This window comes from Lontra canadensis, unplaced genomic scaffold (genome assembly GCF_010015895.1).
Source record: "Lontra canadensis isolate GAN:19392208 unplaced genomic scaffold, GSC_riverotter_1.0 scaffold240, whole genome shotgun sequence".
Classification (NCBI taxonomy): Eukaryota; Metazoa; Chordata; class Mammalia; order Carnivora; family Mustelidae; genus Lontra; species Lontra canadensis.
The window spans coordinates 259,064-285,633 of NW_022631234.1; the positions used below are offsets into that span (position 1 = coordinate 259,064).

Below are 26,570 nucleotides of genomic sequence, written 5' to 3' on the forward strand. Positions count from 1 at the left end.
GACCCATCCATATGTTGTCTACAAGAGACCCATTTTGAATGTAAAGATACACCCAGACTGAAAGTGAAGGGATGGAGAAGCATCTTTCATGTCTATGGGCCTCAAAAGAAGGCCGGGGTAGTGATTCTCAGATCAGATAAATTAGATTTTAAACTAAAGACAGTAGTCAGAGATACAGAAGGACACTACATCATTCTTAAAGGGACTATCCACCAAGATGATCTAACAATTGTAAATATTTATGCCACCAATATGGGAGCAACCAATTACATAAGAAAACTATTAATCAAGATAAAGAGTCATATTGATATGAATACATTAATAGTAGGAGATCTTAACACTCCTCTCTCAGTAATAGACAGATCATCCAAGCAGAAAATCAATAAAGAAATGAGCATTGAATGACACATTGGACCAGATGGACCTCATAGATATATACAGAACATTCCACCCTAAAACAACAGAATACTCATTCTCCTCAAGTGCACATGGAACCTTCTCAAGAATAGACCACATACTGGGTCACAAATCAGAACTCAACGGATACCAAAAGACTGATATTATTCCCTGCATATTCTCAAACCACACTGCTTTGAAACTGGAGCTCAATCACAAGGAAAAGTTCGGAAAAAACTCAAACACCTGGAAGCTAAAGACCACCTTGCTTAAGAATGCTAGGATCAACCAGGAGATCAAAGAAGAACTTAAACAATTCATGGAAACCAATGAGAATGAAGACACTTTGGTCCAAAACCTATGGGATACAGCAAAGGCGGTCCTAAGGGAGAAATACATAGCCATCCAAGCCTCCCTCAAAAAAATTGAAAAAACAGAACACAGCAGCTGTCACTACACCTTATAGAACTGGAGAATCAACAACAAATCAAACCAACTCCACACATAAGAAGGGAAATAACCAAGATTAGAGCAGAGATCAATGAGGTAGAATCCAGAGATTCAGTAGAACATATCAATGAAACTAGAAGCTGGTTTTTTGAAAGAATCAATAAGACTGATAAGCCATTGGCCACACTAATCCAAAAGAAAAGAGAGAAAGCCCAAATTAATAAATTATTAATGAAAAGGGAGAGATCACAACTAACATGTAGGAAGTAGAAACAATCATCAGAAGTTATTATCAACAGTTATATGCCAATAAGCTAAGCATCCTAGATGAAATGGATTCATTCCTGGAAAACTATAAACTCCCAAAAGTGAACCAGGAAGAAACTGACAACCTGAATAGACTGATATTTGGTAATGAGATTGAAGCAGTGATCAAAAAACTCCCAAAAAACAAGAGTCTGGGACCTGACAGATTCCCTGCGGAATTCTACCAAACTTTCAAAGAAGAAATAACACCTATTCTCCTGAAGCTGTTTCAAAAAATTGAAGCAGAAGGAAAACTTTCAGACTCTTTTTATGAAGCCAGCATTACCCTGATCCCCAAACCAGGCAAAGACCCCACCAAAAACGAGAATTTCAGAACAATACCACTGATGAATATAGATGCAAAAATTCTCAACAAGATCCTAGCAAACAGGATCTAACAGCACATTAAAAAGTTTATCCACAATGACCAAGTGGGATTCATCCACAATGTTACAAGGATGGTTCAACATTCACAAGTCAATCAATGTGATAGAACAAATCAATAAGAGAAGAGAGAAGAACAACATGGTCCTCTCAATTGATGCAGAAAAAGCATTTGACAAAATCCAGCATCCATTACTGAGTAAAACACTTCAAAGTATAGGGATAGAGGGAACATTCCTGAACTTCGTAAAATCTATCTATGAAAGACCCACAGCAAATATCATCCTCAATGGGAAGAAGTTCACAGCCTTCCCGTTGAGATCAGGAACATGACAAGGATGCCCACTCTCACCACTCTTGTTCAACATAGTATTAGAAGTCCTAGCAACAGCAATCAGACAACAAGGAGAAATAAAAGGTATCCAAATTGGCAATGAAGAAGTCAAACTCTCTCTTTTCGCAGATGACATGATCCTTTATATGGGAAGCCCAAGAGACTCCATCCCCAAACTACTAGAACTCATACAGTAATTCAGTAATGTGGCAGGATACAAAGTCAATGTACATAAATCAGTGGCTTTCTTATACACTAACAATGAAAATACAGAAAGGGAAATTAGAGAATCGATTCCATTTACTATAGCACCAAGAACCATAAGATACCTGGGAATAAACCTTACTAAAGAGGTAAAGGATCTGTACCTGAGGAACTACAGAACACTCATGAAAGAAATTGAAGAAGACACAAAAAGATGGAAGGCCATTCCACGCTCATGGATCGGAAGAATAAACATTTTCAAAATGTCTATACTGCCTAGAGCAATCTATACTCTTCATTGCATTCTGCTCAAAATTCCACTGGTATTTTTCAAAGAGCTGGAGCAAATAATCCTAAAATTTGTATGGAATCAGAAGAAACCCCGAATCGCTAAGGTAATGTTGAAAAACAAAAATAAAACTGGGGGCATCATGTTACCTGATTTCAAGCTTTACTACAAAGCTGTGATCACCAAAACAGCATGGTACTGGCATAAAAACAGACACATAGACCAGTGGAACAGAGTAGAGAGCCCAGATATGGAACCTCAACTCTATGGTCAAGTAATCTTCGACAAAACAGGAAAAAATATCTAGTGGAAAAAAGACAGTCTCTTCAATAAATGGTGCTGGGAAAACTGGACAGCTGTATGTAGAAGAATGAAACTCGACCATTCTCTTACACTATACGCAAAGTTAAACTCGAAATAGATAAAAGATCTCAACGTGAGACAGGAATCCATCAGAATCCTAAAGTAGAACATAGGCAGTAACCTCTTCGATATCAGCCACAGCAACTTCTTTCAAGATATGTCTCCAAAGGCAAAGGAAACAAAAGTGAAAATGAACTTTTGGGACTTCATCAAGATCAAAAGCTTCTGAACGCAAAGGAAACCATCAAGAAAAGAAAGAGGCAACCCACAGAATGGGAGAAGATACTTGCAAATGACAGTACAGACAAAAGGCTGATGCCCAGGATCTAAAAAGAACACCTCAAACTCAACCCACACAAAACAGGTAATCTTATCAAAAAATGGGCAGAAGATATGAACAGACACTTTTCCAATGAAGACATACAAATGGCTATCAGACACATGAAAAAGTGTTCATCATCACTAGCCATCAGGGAGATTCAAATTAAAACCACATTGAGATACCACCTTACACCAGTTAGAATGGCCAAAATTAGCAAGACAGGAACCAACATGTGTTGGAGAGGATGTGGAGAAAGGGGAATCCTCTGACACTGTTGGTGGGAATGCAAGTTGGTGCAGCCACTTTGGAGAACAGTGTGGAGATTCCTCAAGAAATTAAAAATAGAGCTTCCCTAGGACCCTGCAATTGCACTACTGGGTATTTACCCCAAAGATACAGATGTAGTGAAAAGAAGGGCCATCTGTACCCCAATGTTTATAGCAGCAATGGACATGGTCGCCAAACTGTGGAAGGAACCAGGATTCCCTTCAACGGATGAATGGGTAAGAAAGAGGTGGTCCATATACACTATGGAGTATTATGCCTATATCAGAAAGGATGAATACCCAACTTTTGTAGCAACATGGACAGTACTGGAAGAGATTGTGCTGACTGAAATAAGTCAAGCAGAGAGAGTCAATTATCATATGTTTGCACTCATTTGTGGAGCATAACAAATAACATGGAGGACATAGGGAGATGGAGGGGAGAAGGGAGTTGAGGGAAATTGGAATGGGAGGTGAACCAGGAGAGAGTATAGACCCTGGAAAAACAACCTGATGGTTTTGAAGGGGCCGGGGTTGGGAAGTGGGGGGCACCAGGTGGTCGGTATTGGGGAGGGCACGTATTGCATGGAGCACTGGGTGTGGTGCAAAAACAATGAATGCTGTTACGCTGAAAATAAATAAAAACAAACAATCAAACAAACAAAAATAAATAAATAAAAAATTTTAAAAAATTTAAAAAAAAGAAATTAAACACATAAGAAGAATCCCAGAAGTGCAAAATAAGGGCAGGGGAGTATGAGAGTTCTTTAATGAGTTTATGTCTTATAATGTAAAAAATGTGAATTTCACTATGAAAAATATTAAAATAATTCTCTTTATTTTTTGTTTCCTGGTTTTATTGGTTTTTTCTTTCCTGGCTTTACTGGTACTTGTATTTCACAAATATTTATAGGGTACTGAGTACATGTTAGGTGCTACTCTGTGGACAAAGCAGTCAGTCTCTATTTTTACAGAGCTTACATTCTGGCAGGGACAGCGAGTTTGAAATACCACAATTGCATACAGTCTATGTCTGTTAGAGAAGTGGAGAGCATGGGACAAGGACATAGAGCAGGTGCAGCAGTCAGGGCTGTAGGATGTCAAGTGGCTGGCAGCAGTGCCCCATAAGGTGGTCACTGTATGCTGTGAGATTGCAACAAAGACTTGGAGGAGGTGGTAGGAGCCTGTCTGGATCCCATGGGAAGAAGTTCTCCACAGTGAGGAGTAGCCAGAGAAAGCTGTTGGTGTACCTGGGTGTTCAAGGAGAAGAGGAGGTGAGTGTTGGCCTGAGCAGAATGAATGATGGTGAGAGAAGCAGGAGTTGGGGATCAGAGAGCAGGGAGGGTCTTCCTTAATGGGCTTGGGATCACTTGGGCAACTGCAGAATCATTGAAGTGCTTTGGTAGAGGATGGACATGGTTTTGCTTACAGGTTTAAAGGTTCACAGGCATTGACTGGAGGGAGGATGTCACAGGGAGACTAGTAATTGTCATCCCCCTGGTGAGACAGATAGTGACTCAGCCAAATTTGAGTAGCACAGGAGCTGAGAAGTCAGTATTTGGTTGTAGGTGGGGTTTGTCCTGCCAAAGTGTCCTGCTGTGACATATCTACCAGGTCTCAGAAGACCAAGGCCTGCGAGGGGCTGGGGGCAGTGGGATGAACCTTCTTTGGACACAGTTTGTGATTTGCATCCTGTGAGCAGTGGAATGAAGGCAGGTTTTAATGGAAGTAACTGTGAGGTCTAGTGTCTAGCACACATATAATTCAGTAGAAGAAAAAGACATGGGCAAAAACAATAACTTTAGGAGTGGGGTAGGGAAGTTCCAGGTGTTATGCAATGAATAGGATGTTACCACTAGGCCACAGTAGTGCTCTTTGGTGAGTTTTCAGTCTTGTCCTTAGAGGAAGCAGGTTAGAGCAGTGGTTCTCAGAGTGTGGTCCCTGGAACATCAGTATAAGCTTCTCACCACCTCCTTAGAAATGCACATTCTTGGACCCACTCCAGACCTACTGAACCAGGAGGCCTTGGGGTAGAGCCCAGTTGTCTGTGTTTAAGAGGGCTTCCTGGTGATTGTGATGCCTGTGGAAGGTTGGACTTACAAAGTTAGAGAGTCCTTCACCGAAGGGCCTGGAGCCAGGACCACAGGCTGCTGAGGGGTCGCTTTGACACCATTTGTGTGTTTCAAAGTTGTAGGATAAAATTGTTCCATTACGAATTGTCACAGCTGAATCCCTAAGTCAGGGCCTCCCTCCTGACAGCGTGATCCCTTTCCTGTCCTGCATCTCTCCAGCTTTCTCACTCCTATGTCTGTGTCCACAGAGGAGTTTATGGTGATTGGCCCCTCGGAACCCATTTTGGCAGTGTTAGGTGCGGACATCACGCTGCCATGTCGTGTGTCCCTGGCCAGTGATATGGAGAATATGGAGCTGCGGTGGTTCCGCTCCAGGTTCTCAGAAGCAGTGTTCATCTATCAAAACCAACAGGAGCAGAGAGAAGAGCAGTTGGCTCAGCACAGAGGGCGAACCTCACTGGTGAAGGATTTCCTCACCCAGGGGGAGGCTGCTGTGCGCATCCACAATGTCCAGGCTTTTGACAATGGGCTGTATATCTGCTTCTTCTGAATGGGAATCTTCTATGAAGAGGCCGGTTTGGAACTGAAGGTGGCAGTTGGGTGCTGATCGATATTTAGAGACCTGCAGTATTGGAATTCGGAGCCACCTCAGGGTCTAAGTTAATAGCCCTCAATTTATAAAGAGGTAAAATGGGTCTTTCACTCTTCATTTATTCAGCTTAAATATATAGAACTCCTGGTATGTGATAGCTATTGTTCTCTGCACCTGGATATCTCAGTGTAACAAATAAAGGTCCTTGCCCTAGAGTTTATATGATACAGACAATAAATAGCCAAATAGATAGGTTATAGACACTGTTAGATGGTGGTGAGTAGAGATTTAGCCAAATAAATATTTTAGGGGTGAGAGTCCAAGCAGAAGAACAACCCACGTGAGACACCTGAGGGAGGAGTGTGGCTGGTGAGTCTGGGCAGAGAGAGAGGCCACATGATTGGTGTTGAGGTGAATAAGATGGTGGTGAGAAGTGACTATCCAGAATATAGAGGTGTTCCTGGTCCAGGTGCACAGAGAAGGGATTTATCAGGAGAAGCCCATGAGTAACGCACACTTACGCAGACATTTGAGTGAAGCAGACAGTGTTCTGAAATGGCCTTCTGGTTGATGGGTCTGTGTGGGGCATACACAGCATGGTGATTGTGGGTCTGAGCAGTCAACCCAATTGTCCTGGGAATGGAGTGTGTACTCCCTGAAGGGTGCAGATGGTGGTATTGGGGAGGAAGTGGATAGGAGTTTTGTTTGCGGGGTAGTGGGGGTGGTAATACCAGACCATCAAAGGCTTCATGTCCTCTTATGCTGTTTAGATGCACGGCTGAGGGAATTTTCAACAGAGCAGTGGAGCGAGGTGTGTGAGGGCAGGTTTGCTTTCGCAGCTGTGATGGAAGGTGTATGGAAGGTGAGCAAGGCTGGAGGCCTGGATGTAGTTATGGGGTGGAGAGGATAGCCTCCTGCATTCATGTAGGGGCAGTGTGGTGGGAAGGGAGCACTCCAGCATCAGAGAGTTTTGGAAAATAGACCCATCTGAGTGAGGAGATTTGGGGAGAAGCACAGTTTGGAGGCGTGGAGCGAAGAGACTTCAGGTACTCACAGGGTTTTTTTGTTTTTTAATTGATTGTTTAGTGGTAGAAATATTGCTTTTATGTGGAAGCTGCAGATTGCTCCTATAATGCTGTATAACACAGGCATAGAAATCTCAATGGCCTATAACAACAAGCATGTATTTAATCAGGCATTCAGGGAGTTCAGTTCATCTGGGCTGTGTTTGGCTAATCTTAACAGGTCTTACTCATAAATCTTCTGTCTTGTACGGGAAATATAATTAAAACTATAATCTTCCAACTCAGAATCTTGTCCCTAAGACAGTAGGAAGAAAGCTTCTTTTTATTATTAAATTAGCATTAACTACAATGTGCTGTGCATCACAGAGATTCTATCAAGAAATGCAGAGACAGAAGAAATCTCATCTCTTCCATATGCAGACAGAACTCATCCCATACATGTTCTCAGGATCAACAGTAATGAGCCCTCATGTAGGTGGACTTGCCAGCACTATTTGTCCTAGATGGTGCACCTTATATTTCTTGGAAATTGGGTCAGCATATAAGTTAGCTAATTGGCTTTATTCCGAGGAAAACCAAATTCTCCTTCCTTATATATAATAAAAAAAAATTCCATTGTAGTTAACATAGAGTGTTATATTCATTTCAGGTGTGCAATATAGTGATTCAACACTTTTATATATACTCTGGAAATTTCAATAGAAACTCTGCAGGCCAGAATGGAGTGGTGTGATATATTCAATGTGCTAAGAGGGGAAAAAAAAAAATATATATATATATATATATATAGCACCAAGAATTCAGCAAGGAAATAATTCAGAATAGGAGAGATGAAGACTTTCCCAGACAAATAAAAGTTACAGTAGTGTATTTTTTTTTTTTTAACCGATTCTCCCATCATGATGCCAGGTAGTGATTTTACACGTGGATCGTGGTGCCCTCAGAGGTTAGGCTCCTACCCTGGCAGAGAAGGGGAAGAAAGGGCTGCTGTCCTCCTTGGTGTGAACACTTCAAAGTGAGGGCTCCCAGGTCCTTGAGAAACACATTCTTGGATCACAGAACTGGCAAAAGACCTATTTGTTTTTTTTCTTTTTTTTTTTTTTTTAAAGTACTTATATACATTTCAAAGAGGAGAGAAAACACCGAAAACACCTCAAGTAAATGCTACAAGAAAAGGATGGGAAGGGGCTCTCTTTCCCTATTTTCAACAGGGATAATAAGCTTCTTACTTTTAATATATTTTGTCCTGCCACTGAACCTTGGCTGGCTTTGCTCAGCTGGTGTTGTCCAGGTGCCTATTGGTTGATCTGGGACAGCTTCAGCTGGAAAGGCTGCGCTAGCCTGAAGATGTCTGTCCTGTGGCAGAGGACAAGGCAATGGCACAAGCAGTTTCCAACCTCTGCTAGAGTCTCATTCCCTGAACTCTCAGGGGCTGAGTCAAGTCACAGGATGGAGCCCAGAAGCAGAGTGTGAAGGCATTAACAGTAGGTGGCAGAGGGCTGGCTGGATGTAAAGAAGAATGAAAGATTGGGGGTATATTCAACATTATCCTATCACAGATGGGGCCAAACATGAATTAGTTCAGGATTTGAGTCTGAAGCATCTGTGAGGAATCCTGGCACAGCTAAACCAGAGATGTGGATATTAGGGAGCAAGCTCAGGAGGTATGTAGGTTGGTGGAAGTGATGACCAAGTGGCAGTGGGTGTGCCCGCAGATGCCCTGCAGAGTGTGTGAGTTATGAAGAGGAGAGAAGGATGGATTCTGGAGCCAAATTCCTCCTTCTATCCCTCTGGGTGATGGAATTCCCACCCTCATGTTTGGGGAGAAGAGCCTACTCTCTGGGCCTGCCACAGGTCCCTATTTCCTTCCTTCTGTTCTCCATGGCAGGACCCCTTACATTAATCCTTGTAAGGACCACTCCCCCCAAAGAGCCCCCAAAATGCAGTGCTGTGCATGGAGTTGTGCACAGGAAGGTTCTGCTGGAATCCATGGGCTCTGGGTGGCCTCCCTGTGCTCTCAAGCTTCTCTCTTCAGGTGTGGCCTCTGCCCCTCAAGTGCACATCACAGGGCCAGAGGAGGATGGGGTCCGAGTTGTGTGCATGGCCTCGGGGTGGTTCCCAAAGCCCCAAGTGCAGTGGAGAGCTCTCAGTGGAGAGAAGTTCCCAACGTTCTCTGAGACCCAAGCGCAAGATGTTGAAGGGCTGTTCACCATAGAGGCCACTCTTGTGGTGAGGGACAGCTCTTCAGGGAATGTGTCCTGCTCAGTCCTCAACCCCATCCTAGGCCAGGAGAAGTCAATGGCCATTTTCATCCCAGGTAAGTACTACTTCCCACTCCTAGAAGGGTGGGATTATGTGGTTGGGGTCCCTGTGTGTGCTAGGCTGGGCCATACTGAGCAGTGCCCTGATGGGGTGTCTGGCTGGGCACAGAACCCTTCTTCCCTCAGAGTTCTCCTTGGAAGCTGGCTTTCATGGTGATCCTGACTGTGCTGATGCTCCTACTCCTTGGGGCTGTCTTCTACATCATGAGAGAACATACTGCAAAGCTCAAGGATATGCAGGAATGGGAGAAACTGCACACAGACAAGGAGAAGGACCAGCAGATAAAGGAGGAGGCACTGAAGGCCAGAAGTAAGGCAGGGCAGGGTCAAGACAGACAAGTGTGGAAGCTGGTGCAGAGGAGAAGCGGACAGTAGGCCCTTGGCCAGGAGCAGGGTCTGAAGAGGACCAGAGAGGACAGGTGGGGCTGTGGAGGCTCAAGGGGTCTGGAGTTAGATCTTCATGGAGACATATAGATGCTATTGTGTGTTTTCCAGGTACAGTCTTTTCTGCTCTTAGTGATGGGAGTTTATGTGTATTTTTCACTTTTTTTTTTCAGATGAACTCCAGGCCGATATTGGTACATTGTTTCCTTTTCCCAGAAGTTTCTGTGTCACATTTGTAGGAGACATTCTGGTTCTCAGCTCACCTGTTTCCTGTGTTGCCTTTCAGACGAGGAAATCTGTTTACCTGGCCGGTGAGTGACTGTCCGAATATCCTTGGGTCTCTTGCCCCCTAAGCCATAGTGTCCCCTCTCTGTTTCATGCAAAGACATGAGGACCCGTCCCTGGTGCAGAAGTGGAAACTGGCGGGAGGCAGAACTTGCTCCATGGGCTTTCCCCATCTGGGCTATTGTTTCGCACATGGTGCTTTGAAACCTGGAATGATGGTGGTCACTGGAGTCTGTTGTGCATCTTGGGTTATCTACCCACCTCCTTTGTAGCTTTTCAGCCTTCAGTGCAACTAGTTCTCAGTTATCCTGAATACTCTGGAATATTTTAGAGAAACTATATAAATAAATGTGGTCATTAAATTTAGGAGTGTGATTTCTTCACATAACACCATCGTGGGAGAGTCTTTCCTCCGCAGTTCCTGGAGGTACTGATCACAAAGTGTTGGGTAGAGGACTGGGCAGAGCTTTGGTGGGAATGTTGTGGGATAAATTGTCAGTGGTCCAGTGATGAGTTTTCTGAGAACGTTTGGCCACTTTTACCCTAGAGGTCACCTAACATCCCGGTCCACATTTCATCTCCCCTTTTGTGTTATTTCCCATATCTCTCTTTTCTGGAAATCATTGGATGTAATAATAACTTCTTACATTCCTGGAGTAATCTATACTTTATTCCATAAAACATTTTCTTACATTGTATGATTTTTGACCTTTAAAGCAAATTGAAAGCAGATGGAATAAACATTTTTTTAAGTGAAAATTTCTTTATTTTGGGATGCAATTGATATTTGTATTCATTTCACAAAAATTCTGTGGATGAAATTTGTTAGTAGTATGCATTTTCTTTTGGTAATCAAGAATGGTTGGACATAGTGTATTGTTCTTTGAAGGAATACCATTTTTTATTGAAAATTTATTGAAATGCACATTTTGACTTATTGCTGAATAACCCTGCATCCCTTAAAAAAGGAAGAAACAGATTTAGATGTTGACTGTATTTATGCTGAGTACCTCTCACACTGCTACCAATTTTTTTAAACATGAAATTTCTTTAGTTATTAAAATTCTTCTCCACTGGCCCCAGGATATCTACCTGACTTTTACGGGTTCAGTGTTTCCACAGACGTTGTGTCTCTTCTATTGTTTAGAAAATCAAATGCATATAGATAACTGGCCTTGCAATGCTGTGTGCATAAAATTGAATGAATAACTTAAGCGTTTTTTCACCTTAGAGATTCTTAATGTCATAATAAATCATTCAATTTTACATTACTTTCATTTGTCTCTTTGGACTCTTCTGAATTTATTTATTTATTTTTAAAATTTTGTCTCCTCTGGTTAAAATTGTTTTTCTTGGTTGACCCTTTAGTCTAGTTGTCTATAGGAGAATAGAAGTTTAATAGTTAAAAGTTATTTTGATTTAAAAAAAATTTTATAAACATATAATGTAATTTTATCCTCAGGGGTACAGGTTTGTGAATCGCCAGGTTTACACACTTCAGAGTGCTCACCATAGCATATACCCTCCCCAATGTTCATAACCACACCCCCCTCTCCTGAACCCCCTCCCCCCAGCAACCCTCAGTTTGTTTTGTGAGATTAAGAGTCACTTATAGTTTGTCTCCCTCCTGATCTCATCTTGTTTTATTTATTCTTTTCCTTCCCCCTCGCAGGACTGCCTTTGCCCTGTCCCACAGATTTTGAATCATTGTGTTTTCATTATCATTTGTTTCCATGAATTTTTTCAATTCTTCTTTAATTTCCTGGTTGACCCATTCATTTTTTTAGAAGGATGCTGTTTAGTCTCCATGTATTTGGGCTCTTTCCAAATTTCCTCTTGTGATTGAGTTCTAGCTTCAGAGCATTGTGGTCTGAAAATATGCAGGGAATGATCCCAATCTTTTGATACCGGTTGAGACCTGATTTATGACCCAGGATGTGATCTGTTCTGGAGAATGTTCCATGTGCACTAGAGAAGAATGTGTATTCTGTTGCTTTGGGTGGAAATGTTCTAAATATATCTGTGATGTCCATTTGGCCCAGTGTGTTACTTAAGGCCTTTATTTCCTGTTGACCTTTTACTTGGATGATCTGTCCATTTCAGTGAGGGGAGTGTTAAAGTCCCCTACTATTATTGTATTATTGTTGATGTGTTTCTTTGATTTTGTTATTAATTGGTTTATATAGTTGGCTGCTCCCACGTTAGGGGCATAGATATTTAAAATTGTTAGATCTTCTTGTTGGACAGACCCTTTGAGTATGATATAGTGTCCTTCCTCATCTCTTATTATAGTCTTTGGCTTAAAATCTAATTGATCTGATATAAGGATTGCCACTCCTGCTTTCTTCTGATGTCCATTAGCATGGTAAATTGTTTTCCACCCCCTCCCTTTAAATCTGGAGGTGTCTTCGGGTCTAAAATGAGTTTCTTGTAGGCAACATATTGATGGGTTTTGTTTTTTTATCCATTCTGATACCCTGTGTCTTTTGATTGGGGCATTTAGCCCATTAACATTCAGGGTACCTATTGAGAGATATGAATTTAGTGCCATTGTATTGCCTGCAAGGTGACTGTTACTGTATATTGTCTCTGTTCCTTTCTGATCTACTACTTTTAGGCTCTCTCTTTGCTTAGAGGACCCCTTTCAATATTTCCTATAGAGCTGGTTTGGTGTTTGCAAATTCTTTCAGTTTTTGTTTGTCCTGGAAGCTTTTTATCTCTCCTTCTATTTTCAATGATAGCCTAGCTGGATATAGTATTCTTGGCTGCATGTTTTTCTCGTTTAGTGCTCTGAATATATCATGCCAGTTCTTTCTGGCCTGCCAGGTCTCTGTGGATAAGTCTGCTGCTGATCTAATATTTTTACCATTGTATGTTACAGACTTCTTTTCCCAGGCTGCTTTCAGGATTTTCTCTTTGTTGCTAAGACTTGTAAATTTTACTATTAGGTGATGGGGTGTGGACCTATTCTTGTTGATTTTGAAGGGGGTTCTCTGCACCTTCTGGATTTTGATGCTTGTTCTCTTTGCCATATTAGGGAAATTCTCTCCAATAATTCTCTCCAATATACCTTCTGCTCCCCTCTCTCTTTCTTCTTCTGGAATCCCAATTATTCTAATGTTGTTTCATCTTATGGTGTCATTTATATCTCGAATTCTCCCCTCGTGGTCCAGTAGCTGTTTGTCCCTCTTTTGCTCAGCTTCTTTATTATCTGTCATTTGGTCTTCTATATTATTAATTCTTTCTTCTGCCTCATTTAATCTAGCAGTAAGAGCCTCCATTTTTGATTGCATCTCATTAATAGCTTTTTTAATTTCAACTTGGTTAGATTTTAGTTCTTTTATTTCTCCAGAAAGGGCTTTTATATCTCCCAAGAGGGTTTTTCTAATATCTTCCATGCCTTTTTTGAGTCCAACTCAAACCTTGAGAATCACCATTCTGAACTCTAGATCTGACATATTATCAGTGGCTGTTTTGATTGGTCCCTAGCCTTTGGTACTGCCTCTTGTTCTTTTTTTTTTGTGGTGAGTTTTTCTGTCTTGTCATTTTGTCCAGATAAGAGTATATGAAGGAGCAAATAAAATACTAGAAGGGTGGCAAAGACCTGAGGAAAATGCGCTTTAACCAAATCAGAAGAGACCCCAAATCATGGGGGGTGGGGTGAAAGGTGATAAAAAGTTCAGAAAAAAAAATTTAATAAAAGAAAACAAATAATAAAAAAATACAAAAAAGAAAAAAATATATATTAGACTGGGGAGTAGAACAGGGTCACCCACTTAATTTTGGGAGTATTTTGGTCTCTCAGAAGAAACTACTTCCCAAAATTTTAAAGAATGAAAAACGTATATAAGTGTAAACAGTGAAGGGACGGAATATGCCTATAAAGACGAAAAAAAATTTTTTTTTAATTTCTAAAAAACGAGTTGATAAAGCAAGTTGTTTGGGAGAATAAAGAAAAAGAAAGTGGAGAGAAATTGCTCAGGCTTGAGAGTAGAACAAGCCCGGAGCTAGATTTAGGGTATATTTTGATCTACTAGAAGAAGTTGTACCCCAAATTTCTTAGCAGAAAAAACCCTATGTGTATACAAAAAAATAGAGTTAAATACAATGAAGGATAAAATATGAGTATAATAATGAAGGTTCAAAAAAGATTATTATTTTTTATGAAAGGTATTGTTAAGGTAAACTAGTTAAAAAACGTTAAAAAAGAAAAGGGTAAAAGTTAAAAAAAAATTAGTAGAAGAGAAAAAAAATTAACTGCAAGCCTAAAGAATCATGGGGAGAAAGCCATGAGTTCCGTGCTTTGCTTTCTCCTCCTCTGGAATTTCGCTGCTCTCCTTGGTAAGTGAACTTGGTCTTGGCTGGATTTCTTGTTGATCTTCTGGGGGAGGGGCCTGTTGTAGTGATTCTCAACTCTCTTTGCCCCAGACAGAATTGCACTGCCCTTACCAGGGGCCAGGCTAAGTAATCCACTCAGGTTCGCTTTTGGGAGCTTTTGTTCCCTGAAGGCTTTCCATAGAGTTCCAGAGGACGGGAATGAAAATGGAGACCTCCCAATCTCTGGCCTGGAGGAGCCGAGAGCTCAGGGCCCCACTCTTTAGTGCGCCCTCAGAGAAAAGTTCTCAATTACTCCCGTATCCCTGGCCTCCGGCTACGCTCCTAGATCACCCAGCCTGCGACCAGTTCAAGGTAACCCCGAGCTGAGAGCTCACTCCTCAGCTCTGTTTCTGTAGCCGGCTTCCCCACTCTAATACCTGCGAGCTCTGAGACACTCAGACTCCCCCGATCCTTCTGTGACCTTGCGGGACCTGGGGCCACACTGACCCCGCGTGGGCTTCACTCCGGTTTAGCCTCTGTAGCGATGTCCCTCAGTGGAGCAGACTTTTAAAAGTCCTGATTTAGTGCTCCGTTGTTCCACCCCTTGCCGGGAGCCGGCCCCTCCCCCCACGGTTTATCTTCCCGTTGCTTTGGATTCACTTCTCCGCTGGTCCTACCTTTCAGAAAGTGGTCAATTTTCTGTTCCTAGAATTGCTGTTCTTCTTCTCTTCGATCTCCCATTGGATTTGTAGGTGTTCAGAATGGTTTGATAAGCTATCTAGCTGATCTCCTGCTACCTGATGTAGTCTCAGCCTGCTACTTCTCCGCCATCTTGACTCCTCTCAAAAGTTCTTTTGATTTTTATTTTAACTGTCATTTTGATGGTTTTGCTATTCAACTACATTTTCTTTCTTTTTTTTTTTTTAATTTCTTTTCAGTGTTCCAGAATTCATTGTTTATGCACCACACCCAGTTCCATGCAGTATGTGCCCTCCATAATACCCACCACCAGGCTCACCCAACCTCCTACCCCTCTCTCCTTCAAAACCCTCAGTTTGTTTCTCAGTGTTTTTATTTTTAATGTTGTGGTTTTTAAGACTCAGGACAATAACTTGGCAAAGGTCATACAGTAGCAACAGGCAGGCATGGAACTCAGCCTGCAATGCCTGCTCTCTGAGCTGCGGTCCAGGGAATTTCCCAAAACATCCTATTGTTTGCCCATGTCAGAAGGGTATCTTCTCTCTAGCCTCTTTCCTTACTCTGTTATAGTGTCACCTGTAGCACAGAGAGGATTCAAGTGCCAGTAGATCAATACTATTCAGACTTGTTCTGGCTCATGTGTCACCAGGGTGTCTTCCCTTTCAGCCCTGAAGAAGGCACAACTGTCTGCAGGTAAGTGACTCAGTTTCCTGTGGCTTTACCTCCCCAGCCTCCACTGTTCCACCTTCTCTGTCATTGGACCACACACCAGGATGGGGTTGTTGTCCCTGATCTCCTTGTTATGTTTGTTGTGTCCTTCTGAATACTGCAGGGACTGTCCATGGGAACACAGATCCGCCTCTATTCTGACCCATCCTCTACTGTAGGTTGCTGTTAGAATTAGCAACACCCTCTGGACACACCTTGTTCAACAGAGAGTTTTGTTGGTGCCGTGACAACAGAGTGGTCATTTGTAAGGGCAGTTGGACCATGGCATTGACAATGTACTTCAGAAGTTGCTGTCTCTGGAAGATTTCAGAAATCAAGCTTGCCTGCTTAGGACTCAGGTCTTCCTTAAGGGATCCTTTTTTCTGAATCCATTTAACCCTGAAATTCCTACCTCTTTTTGGATCTTGCTTTGGTTTTCCTGGTTTTTTTTTTTTTTTTTTTTTTTTTTTTTGTTGTTGTTGTTGTTTTTTTGCTGTTTCTCTGGAGTGATGGTTTTCATTTTACTTCTGCATGCTCTGACTCCTGTCCAAGCCAGGTATCTTCCTCCTAACCTTCATGGTTGTTTTGGAAATAGTTATCTTTAGCTTAGCTGTTCTGATTCTCAGATCCAGAGCCTCCAGGATATTTAGGGAGTCCTGGTAGTAGGTTTGTGAGATACTGGTCATTATATACAAAATCCTATGTACATGTTTGTATTACAGCGTTAAGAAATTAATTTTTTTAATTTATTTATTTGACAGAGAGAGATCACAAGTAGACGGAGAGGCAGGCAGAGAGAGAGAGAGAGAGGGAAGCAGGCTCCCTGCTGAGCAGAGAGCCCGATGTGGGACTCGATCCCAGGACCCTGAGATCATGACCTGAGCCGAAGGCAGCGGCTTAACCCACTGAGCCACCCAGGCACCCCAAGAAATTAATTTTTTAAAGGACAGTAACATATAATTGTTCGCAACCATTATCTCTCCTTTTAAGAGAATTCTGGATTTACCTGATGGGCTCAGTACTGGTTAGATTTATTAGGGGCAATATGTGAGGATTTCAATAGGAGAAGCTCAGAGGAGTGAAAATTGTTTACCAGAGAACATTTGGGCGTAAATCAGGGATAGAAAAGGTGATTGGAGATGAGAGGAGGAGATGAGAAGGAAAGTAGAGAGCCTGTGATTCCTCTCAGAGACATTTTGGGTGGCTGAGACTGGAAGAGACACTTTGGGTGGCTTTGGGTAGAAGACAGACCACAAATGACAGCCATGGTGGTTAGAGTGGGAAGTACACAGAGGACATGCAAGTTATTGGGTGTGGAAAAAATAAAAAACTCCTTGGTATATGTTTCAGAGATTTCTGAAAAGACTTATATTTATTTTAAAGTGTTTGGAAGTAATTTTCTAACTAAGTTCACTTCACATAATGAGGCCATCTCACCGTTCCAGTTGTAATTGGGGGAGGAGTGTGATCCTTGGGTTGCTAATGCTATGAAAGGTTATCCAGAGCACCCTCTAGCAATGGGGTGGGTTATGAATCTGGGCCTTTTGAATCCATAACATGTGCCTTTTCTGTCCTGACTCCTTGTATTTATAATCAGGGACACAGTCGGTGAGAATAGAAAAGGGGGAGCCAGGGGTGTAAGAGTCTATGGGGACCAGATGTGTGAGGAAAATTCTTTAGAGAGACTCACTGAATCTTGGGACTTACCTGTTAAAATGTGGATTAAATAGTCTTCTTTAAGCATCACCCCATTCTCTACTGGATTGAAATGTCTGTGTTTTAAAGTGTACCTTACATGTGTTCTTTTTATTTTGTAAGGACAGACATACTTAGAGTAGAATCATCACTTTCATGTTGGTGCGCTCATAATGTGATGGGAACAAATATCTAATCTGATCTTATTAATGAAATTGGAAGAATAATTTCTAATGAGCAGCTTGCTCTGGAAATGAGGTGAAGAATGTGCTTGGATCACAGAAGTGCACAGCATAGCTCTAGGTTCACTGTAGAGTCTCAGAATGGAACACCAACTCCCTTTCTCCTCTTCCTTCTTTTCCTCCTCCTGATTCCTCTTCTTTGCTAATCTGTGTCAGTTGTCATACAGAAATATAGAGTTTGCTGTCAGCTAATGTCTTAGTGAAGAACAAGTAAAGTTCCCTTTTCTCAAAATGTGACATGTCCACCCACTTCATGTGATCTGTAGGTATAAGCAAATCATCAGAGCTGGACATACTACTTTACTGAATAAACCTGTGGGAGAATAGGGGTCCCATGTTGTCAGCAAATATTCAAGAAAGTGTCCCATTCTTGTTTTATACTCGTTCTAATTTTGTTCTGGAGTCTTTGTCCTATTGAAGGTAACAGCTTTACCATGTAGACTTTTCAGGGTCTTATGACAGATAAACATTTGCTGGGATCAGTTAACTTCTTTTCTTCTTCCCAAAAGGGAGTATGAAGGTTGGAGGAGTTTATGCTTTGTGTCACTGAGGGACAGGGTCCCCTATTCTTCTCTTGCTCATTTCAGGACCTCATTTTATAGAGGGTAGCTTGATATGGTCCTTAGGATAATTGGGTTTGAGGTTCCATCTAGGTTTCTGGAAAAATTGTTATTCTACCCCTGCCCCATTCATATCTCCAGTTCCTTAATCTTACATCTGTAAAGTCCTCTCTGCCAAAACATATTCACAGTTTCTGGGGCATAGGACACAGCCATACTTGGGGGCTGATCATGTGTGGTGTCTCCTGCTGCTTTTGATCTCTCTAGGTGATTATAGGGAGAATGCAGATGACTAGACCAATGTTTTTGGGTTTCCCCTTACACACAGGGATGTTTTTCCTTGTAATACTCTATGATATAGGGAAGCAAATTCATTACTTTCTTTCACTAGATGTAAGTCTTTCTTGCTTTGAACTTTTCTCTCTCCTTCCTTGAATCTTCTCCATTACCTCTTGATGGGGCAAGATTTCTCTGGTGCCATGTCCTGAACTCTCCTCACCCATGGCTGAGAGTCCTCCTCCAAGTGTAGTTCCTCCCAGTTGTATTGCTCTACCATGGTTTTGAATCAATCTGCAAGTTCAGTTCAGCCAGTTTGTTAAAAGTAAATGGAGGCCTCAGAAATTTTGATCTCCTCAGTTCTTTCTCAAGAAAACTTAGTTTTCAGGATGGATGTGTGGCTAGGGATTGAGAAAGAATATTTTGATAATGAAATCTGTGCAAAAAGTCTTCTTTTTAGGACAGTACCCAGGCCCTCAATGGTGTTAAGCTTTATGGCTTGGGTTGCATGGGAATACTGTAGCATGATGGCTGCGGATGTATGAGATAGAGTGTTAGCATGTGTGTGTGTGAGAGAGGAGAGAATGAGAGAGAGAGAGAGAAAGACTGAGTGAAAAATAAATTCATCAGGTGAATGCTTCCAAAACATTTTCCCCTATAACTCTTGGTTCAGTGTATTTCAGAGATAGGTATCAACGCTGGTCTCCTCAAGTCTCTGATTTGTTTTTCACATTTGTGCAATGTGGTTTTCTTGTAGATTGGTGGAAGGATAAATTCCAGGCCTGTGAGTTACTTCTGCTGTTTGGGTGCTGCTACGGCTATCCCATGGCTGCTGACATCTCCTTCAGCTTTTGGTGGTGATACAGATGCTGGCATCATCAATGGTGGTGGGGTGGGATGGGGTGGTGAAAGTCATGTAGCTGAGATTACTGGGTGTGGCTGATACTGGATATAAGTGGGTATTCTTTAGTGTTGGAGTCCTGTCTGGCCCTCAAGTGCCCTGTGACATGTCTAGCCCCCAGATCAGTCTTATGCTTACTTCTTCCTGTTGGAGGCTGTGTGCTTGAGGCAGAAGGCTCTTATCTCATGAGGTTTAGCCCTCCCTGCATGCAGCTAGGTGTCTGGGGGTGGGGTGGTGGTTGTGTGCCTTGTTATGTGGTAGGGCAAGTCCTTGAATGATTGGTAACTGTCTCTGCAGTGACTGTCAGTCTGGATCCAGAGTCTGCCCATTCCAGCCTTGCTATCTCTGATGACAACACGAGTGTGACATTCAAGAACTCATCCAAGGGCTCAGATGATGGGGTTTATAGTGTCTTGGGTCATGAAGGCATCACATCAGGGTGCTGTTACTGGGAAATGGAGATCAGGAATGCAGAAAGAAGTGAGTGGGGCCTGGGGGTCTGTAGGAGTGATGTGGAGAGGAAAGGCTGGTAACAGGAATCCCCAGAAAAGGGGTTCTGGGTTGTGGGGATGTATGAAAATAAATTCTGTTCCCTCCCTGCTAATGGAGAACACATTGTGCCAATTCCTCAGAGGGTAGGGGTTTTCCTGAACCTGAAGGAAGGGGAGTCTCATTCTACAACATGACTGATGGTTCCCACATTTTCTCCTTCTCTCTCGCTTCCTCCTCTGGGACTGTGTTTCCATACTTCAGGTTGAGGTCAGGAGATGTGTCCCTGACCATCTGCTCTAGGGTGGGTGGGCCTGTGCAGACCCCTTTACCCATTAACAACCCTCCTTGTTCTTCAGAGGAGGCTCTGAGCCTCTCAGGGAAGGGGTTCAGTTCAGGCTGTGGTGTTGATGGTGATCTCCCAGGGGCTGAATCTCCATTACTCCCTTGTGGTCCTGAAGCTATGTTCCCATAATGCTCCAACCCTGTCCCAGATTCCTCATGGTGGCTCCTCCTGGAGCTGCGGATTCCCAGGGGTACTAGCCTCTGAAGTTAGTCCTGAATGACCGGGTGTCTTGCCCTTCTTTTCTGGTATAGACTGCTGGGCTGAAGTTATGAGAATAGTTGGTTCATGCCTTACGCTCAGGTATTAGAAGATAAATGTTTACTTTTTCAGCTGTAATGGGGTTTGCTGAATTTTGGTATTGGTAGTCATGTTTCTTTTGATCATGAACATTATTTCATGGATTCTTTGTATTGTTTTGATATGAAATGAGGTGAGGTCTGAATTATTCTGAAGAATTAAATGGTTTTTATTTTATATAGTTTGAGTTGTGCAGATGAACCCAGAGACTATGGGTGGGTTACCAGCTCTATTTAGGAAATGTGCACTCTGACTAAAAAACATTGTCCATCTGAACATTTCTGAAGAAATGTATGGCTAATGGACTTGAAGAAGAGTGGAGTATAATATTCTATTGTACATGCTTCCTATTCTGGAATGGATGAGACATACTTATCTTAATGAACCTTAGTAAATATTTGTTTTTTTCTGAAATACTGGTGCTGCATTATTTCAGGGAATGGAAAAATGAGAGTTTGGGTTTCCTTGTGAGTCAACAGCAGTTGGAAAGAACAGAACTGCTACTAGAATAAAGAGATAAATGAAGAAGAGTGTTTTCAGACCCTGGGTGAATTGCAGAAAGCTTTGACCATGAGCACAGTTCCAGGATCTATGTACAGCTTCTCAGTACTTCTAGTCCAATTGTAAAGGTGGATGGAACCCACAGCAAACAGAAGGAAGCCAGACTGTTGAGGACGCAGACCTTAATGAATAAAGGTTTGTTGGCTCCTGAAGTAGAGAACACTGACCTGTTGTGGTTCTGGGAGAGATGAGGAAGACATGGAATTGGAAGTGGAAGAAGGAGGTCACAGATCTCAATTCCTGCCTGTGACCAAAAATAGGAAAAGGACTGGAGTCCCTTTGCATATTTTTCTATCTTGTCATGTAGATGTGTCATTTGTATTAATTATCTATTTTCCTTCTCCCTTCTTACCAGTGTGATTTTATGCAAGTTGTCCATGGTAATATTTCAAATGTAATCTCTAGGTAACAGAATAGTCAAATGAGTGTGGCTGAACTTAAGGAATAAATATAACTGATTCAATGCCTCAGACTGCCTGTTTGTTCCATTTTGGGGAAAGAGTGAGAACTTTTTCACTTTTAAGTGTAGCCCTGTAGATGGGTGAAAATGTGGAGTTGTTGTGTTGTTATATAGAAGTTCCAATGTGAGTAAATGGTGTATGTGGAAGCTGAGGAACTAAAAGTGTGAAATCTTCCCCTTATCAATTCATTGCCTTTTGATTCAGATCTACCCTGTATGTGCCCTACTTGTTGATACTGGAGGTCATAAACGTTTCCTTTTTGCCATGTGGCACATTTAGCACCGCCTTTGTCAGTTAGTGCACTGTTGGGTTTGGCCAGCAAACTCTGAGATGGCGAATGAACATATTACTCTAGACACCTTCATAGGAGAAAGGAGAGTCCTGGGGATCAGACACTCTAGCAGCAAAAGGCCTCGGGCCAAGCTTTATCTCCAGTTTCATTGGGGTCATATCAATACACAAAGCACAAGCACAAAGCAAGGAGGAAAGTGTAGTCTTAATTGTCAGGACAATAATATATGGGGCAGTGTGTGGTAAGGGCAAGGAGGCTAGGAGTTCATGAAGTACATGAGCACCACAGGTGCCTGTTTCTTCTTGAAATTTATGCATATACTCTCTAGATGAGAGCCTTGAGCCACAGTAAGAATGTGGCCCTCTTACACTGTTGGTGGGAATGCAAGTTGGTGCAGCCTCTTTGGAGAACAGTGTGGACATTCCTCAAGAAATTAAAAATAGAGCTTCCCTATGACCCTGCAATTGCACTACTGGGTATTTACCCCAAAGATACAGATGTAGTGAAAAGAAGGGCCATCTGTACCCCAATGTTTATAGCAGCAATGGCCACGGTTGCCAAACTGTGGAAAGAACCAAGATGCCCTTCAACGGACGAATGGATAAGGAAGATGTGGTCCATATACAGTATGGAGTATTATACCTCCATCAGAAAGGATGAATACCCAACTTTTGTAGCAACATGGACGGGACTGGAAGAGATTATGCTGAGTGAAATAAGTCAAGCAGAGAGAGCCAATTATCATATGGTTTCACTTATTTGTGGAGCATAACAAATAGCATGGAGGACGTGGGGAGTTAGGAGAAGGCAGTTGTGGAAAATTGGAAGGGGAGGTGAACAATGAGAGACTATGGACTCTGAAAAACAATCTGAAGGGTTTGAAGAGGTGGGGGGGTGGGAGGTTGGGGGAACCAGGTGGTGCGTATTAGAGAGGGCATGGACTGCATGGAGCACTGGGTGTGGTACAAAAACAATGAATACTGTTATGCTGAAAATAAATTTAAAAAACGATTAAAAAATAATAATAATAGAATTTATAAATTTAAAATAAAATAAATAAAAGGGTGACTTGTGGTATATGGAAAAAAAAAGAATGTGGCCGCTTTCAGACAAAAAATTTCAATGGAGGCATAATATTCTGGGCCATCCTCCTTTGTTTTTCAATTAGTCTTATCCAGGGAGGTGTATACAAGTCAGATTTTGTCTATGTAGACACTGAATTCCTACAGGGCACCAGAGGGAACACAGCAAGATGTAGTAGGAGTAAAACCTTTTTTTTTTTTTAAAGATTTTATTTATGTATTTGTCAGAGACAGATTGAGTGAGCACAAGCAGGGAGAGTGGCAGGCAGAGAGAGAAGCATACTCCCAGCTGAGCAGAGAACTCAATGCAGGACTCCATCCTAGGACCCTGGGATCATGACCTGAGCTGAAGGAAGACATCTAACTGAGTGAGCCACCTATGTGTCCCACTTTTGGTGTTGTTTATCCCTTGATCTTACGATGCTACTGACATGACCTGGAGAAGACTTAGCTTCCCTTGCCTTTGGGTGAATGAGTATAGCATTGTAGCAGGTTGTGTTCTAGAGGGCTGCCTCCTAGGGAATCTTGCCAGTTCTCTAGTGAGAGTTTTCCTGCCCAACAGACTTCATCTGCAGCTTGTTGGTGAATTTCTTTCACTGGACAAGGTGGGACAAGCTGTCCCACCTTGTCCAATAAACAGAATGTCAGTCTTATTCTTTCAATGTTATTCCGTCTTTTGGATGCTCTACCTCAGCCCTAGATGTAATGTCTGCTTCCTATATCTTCTACTTCTGGTTTCCATAGAGCTTTCTTTTATTTCTTTCATAACTAAATACCTCTTTCTTAATAATTCTTTATATCAGATTTTCCCAGTTAACATGAGTGATGTGGTTTCTGCCTCCTGACTGGACACTGAGTGATACAAACATCTAAACTAAACTCTATCTTGGAGGAGGGCATTTCACTGCTCACAGTATGTGAGAAAGGGTAGTGGAGGAATTTTTAAATTTATCAAAATGTTTACCCCAACAATAAAGTCATAAATATACTCTTTGGGATCTTTGTATGTATTTTAAATACTCTATGTGTTAATATATTATCTGACTTCATCTCCTCCTATAGTATACTTTGTGGCTTTATGACCCTGGATTACTTTTAGATGGGTTATGGGTATATTTCCTTTGAAATGGAGAGTAAAGGAAGATATGGATGTGATATGAATTATCCGCATAAAAAAGAGAAATCTTTTGAAACTAGTGGACCAGCTGCCCATGTAATTCCAGAAAGAATGGTTAAAACCATCATTCCTGGGAGAAGTGAGGTCAGCATCATCACAGAATGAGTCCTTCTATTTGTCTCCCCCTTTCTGTTTACGACTACTAGGATTCCAAAACCCAACAAAGGTTCCTCTGCACAGCACACCAGATGCCAAAGAGATCCATCAGTGTGGATTGTGTGTCATGAAGAGAGCCCAGGCAGCATGGTAGGTAGGGCCTGTTACCCTGGCTTTTACAGTAGTGGTAACACTCACTGTGACTCCTGTGGCCAAGAAGGTGGGGGTGAAAAGGGGTGAATAAAAGGCTACTTGGCCCTGTGGACTATGGCTGTAGGACCCCAAAGCTATGAAACCACAGAGCAGGGTCCTCTGAGGTAGGACATCTGTGACCAGGAGGGGGCAGTGTGGGGGTGAGGAAAAGGCAAGGGAGGGAGGCAGAGAAGAAACACTTTGAGTACTGTCTGCCCTGAGAGTTCAGCAAGAGAACTCTGAGCTCCGTGGGCCTTGGAACTTGAAGGTCCTCCTCCTGGAGTGTGGGGCATGCCCCAACCAAAGGGGTTTAGTACATACAGGGCCCTCCAGAGTTGCCAGCCTTTTTTTTTTTTTTTTTTTTTTTGCTTTGAGCATGGTCTATACAGCCAGTAGGGTTACTCTGGAAAGAGAAACCAAAAACTTGTGCTCTTCTGGCACCTGCTGTTGTACAAAGGAAGGGCCTCTAACCTCCCACCCATGAACTGGTAGAATCAAAGTTAATAAATTTCCACCTACATACAAAATGTGCTAGCTACTTCAAACTACTTGGCAGAGGAAAATCTCATTAAAGAGAATGAAAAATCATGGCAATATGGTTTTGCTAAAAGAAAATGACAAGCCTACATTTACAGAAGATTGTGATCTAAGTAATAGAGAATTCAAAATAGCTATCAGAACAGAATTCAACAGAATACAAGAGAATCAGGCAATTCAATGAACTCAGTAATAAAATGAATGGATAGAAGAAGTACTTTACCCAAGAGACTGAATTTCTAAAAAAGCACCAAACAGAAAATTCTGGAGCTGAACTCAGTAAATGAGATGAATGCATTAGAAACATTGGAAATAGAGCATATCAGGTGGAAGGGAGAATACATGATCTGAAAGGTGGAATCTAGAAATGATTCAGGTGGAAGTGAAGAGAACTAAGGTTTATTTTTTTTTTTTTTAAGTGAAGAAACCCTGGGGTGCCTGGCTGCTTCAGCTAGTGGAGCATCGGACTCTTGATCTTTGGGTTGTGACCTGGAGCCCTACGTTGCATGTAGAGATTACGTAAAAGGAAAACAAGCTTAGAAAATGAAGAAATCTTGCAAGAGCTACCAGTCTCCATTAGGAAAGCCGGTTAAGAATAGTGGGTATACCAAAAGGAGAACAGAAGGAGAAGAGGGGCAGAGTTGTTACTACAAGAGTGTTGACTGAGAGCTTCCCAATCCTGGGGAAAGAAATGGACATAGAAGTCTGTGAAGTTAATATATAACCTTATTATCTCAATACAAAAATATCATCTCCAAGACGCTTTCCGATGACACTGTCAAATGTCATTGATAAAGAAGGAATCTTGAAAGGATAGAAGAAAGTAACCTAAAAAGGAGCCCCCATAATAGAGAACATCAGCAGATTTCTCAGCAGAAACTCTGTGGGCCAGGAGAGTGGAATAACATATTCATAGTATTGACAAATAAATATTGCTAGACAAGAAATCTGTATCCAGGATTTATCTTTCAGACATGAAGGAGAAATAAAGATTTTCCCACACAAAGAAAACTTGAGGGAATTCCCCCCCACTAGTCCTGCCTCCAAGATATATTGAGCAGAACTTTAATACCGTAATGAAAAGATGAAGGTACAGATACTCTGAGTAAGCTGGCAGACAGATTGAGAAACTGTAACCTTATTTTAGAATAGGGCATTAAACACTTAATGATAACAGCAATGGCTAAAGTTATTAAAAATAACTAAATCTAAAAAAAAAAGCTAAAGTAAAAATGAACAAGAGGAAACAGTAGACCTAAAAATATGTGGGAAAGAGATGACAAAATTTTAAACAACTGAGTTGAGACACCTGGTTCTTGGACTATTCTTGAAAGCTTATGCAGAACTATATTGTATTAGTTGCATTATTACCTTAGCTGCATGTCATGTTTTATTCCCTACTAAGGACATTTTTGCATCTCGTAACCTCATGCATGATCAATCATTTACTTTGCTTTTTACCCCTACTCCCTGTTTACCCACTGATTATAGGAACCTAATGGGGAGTGGAAAGAAACATTTGTCTCAAAATTATCTGACTTACCTGATTATTCCAGGTCCCGAATGGGGTGCCTTATTTTCTGGAAGAATATAGAGCTCCAGATTGTTTCAAGGCACACCCTCTCAAGCTTTCCAGAAACACCTCATCC

General features: G+C 41.8%; 1 protein-coding gene and 1 pseudogene across 1 annotated transcript in view; both read left to right on the plus strand.

The window, feature by feature from the left end:
* LOC116862399 (butyrophilin-like protein 1) overlaps positions 1-26,570 on the plus strand; it is a 119,358-nt gene that overhangs the window by 20,038 nt on the left and 72,750 nt on the right. The window lies entirely within an intron of this gene.
* On the plus strand, positions 9,882-20,030 carry LOC116862415 (annotated as a pseudogene).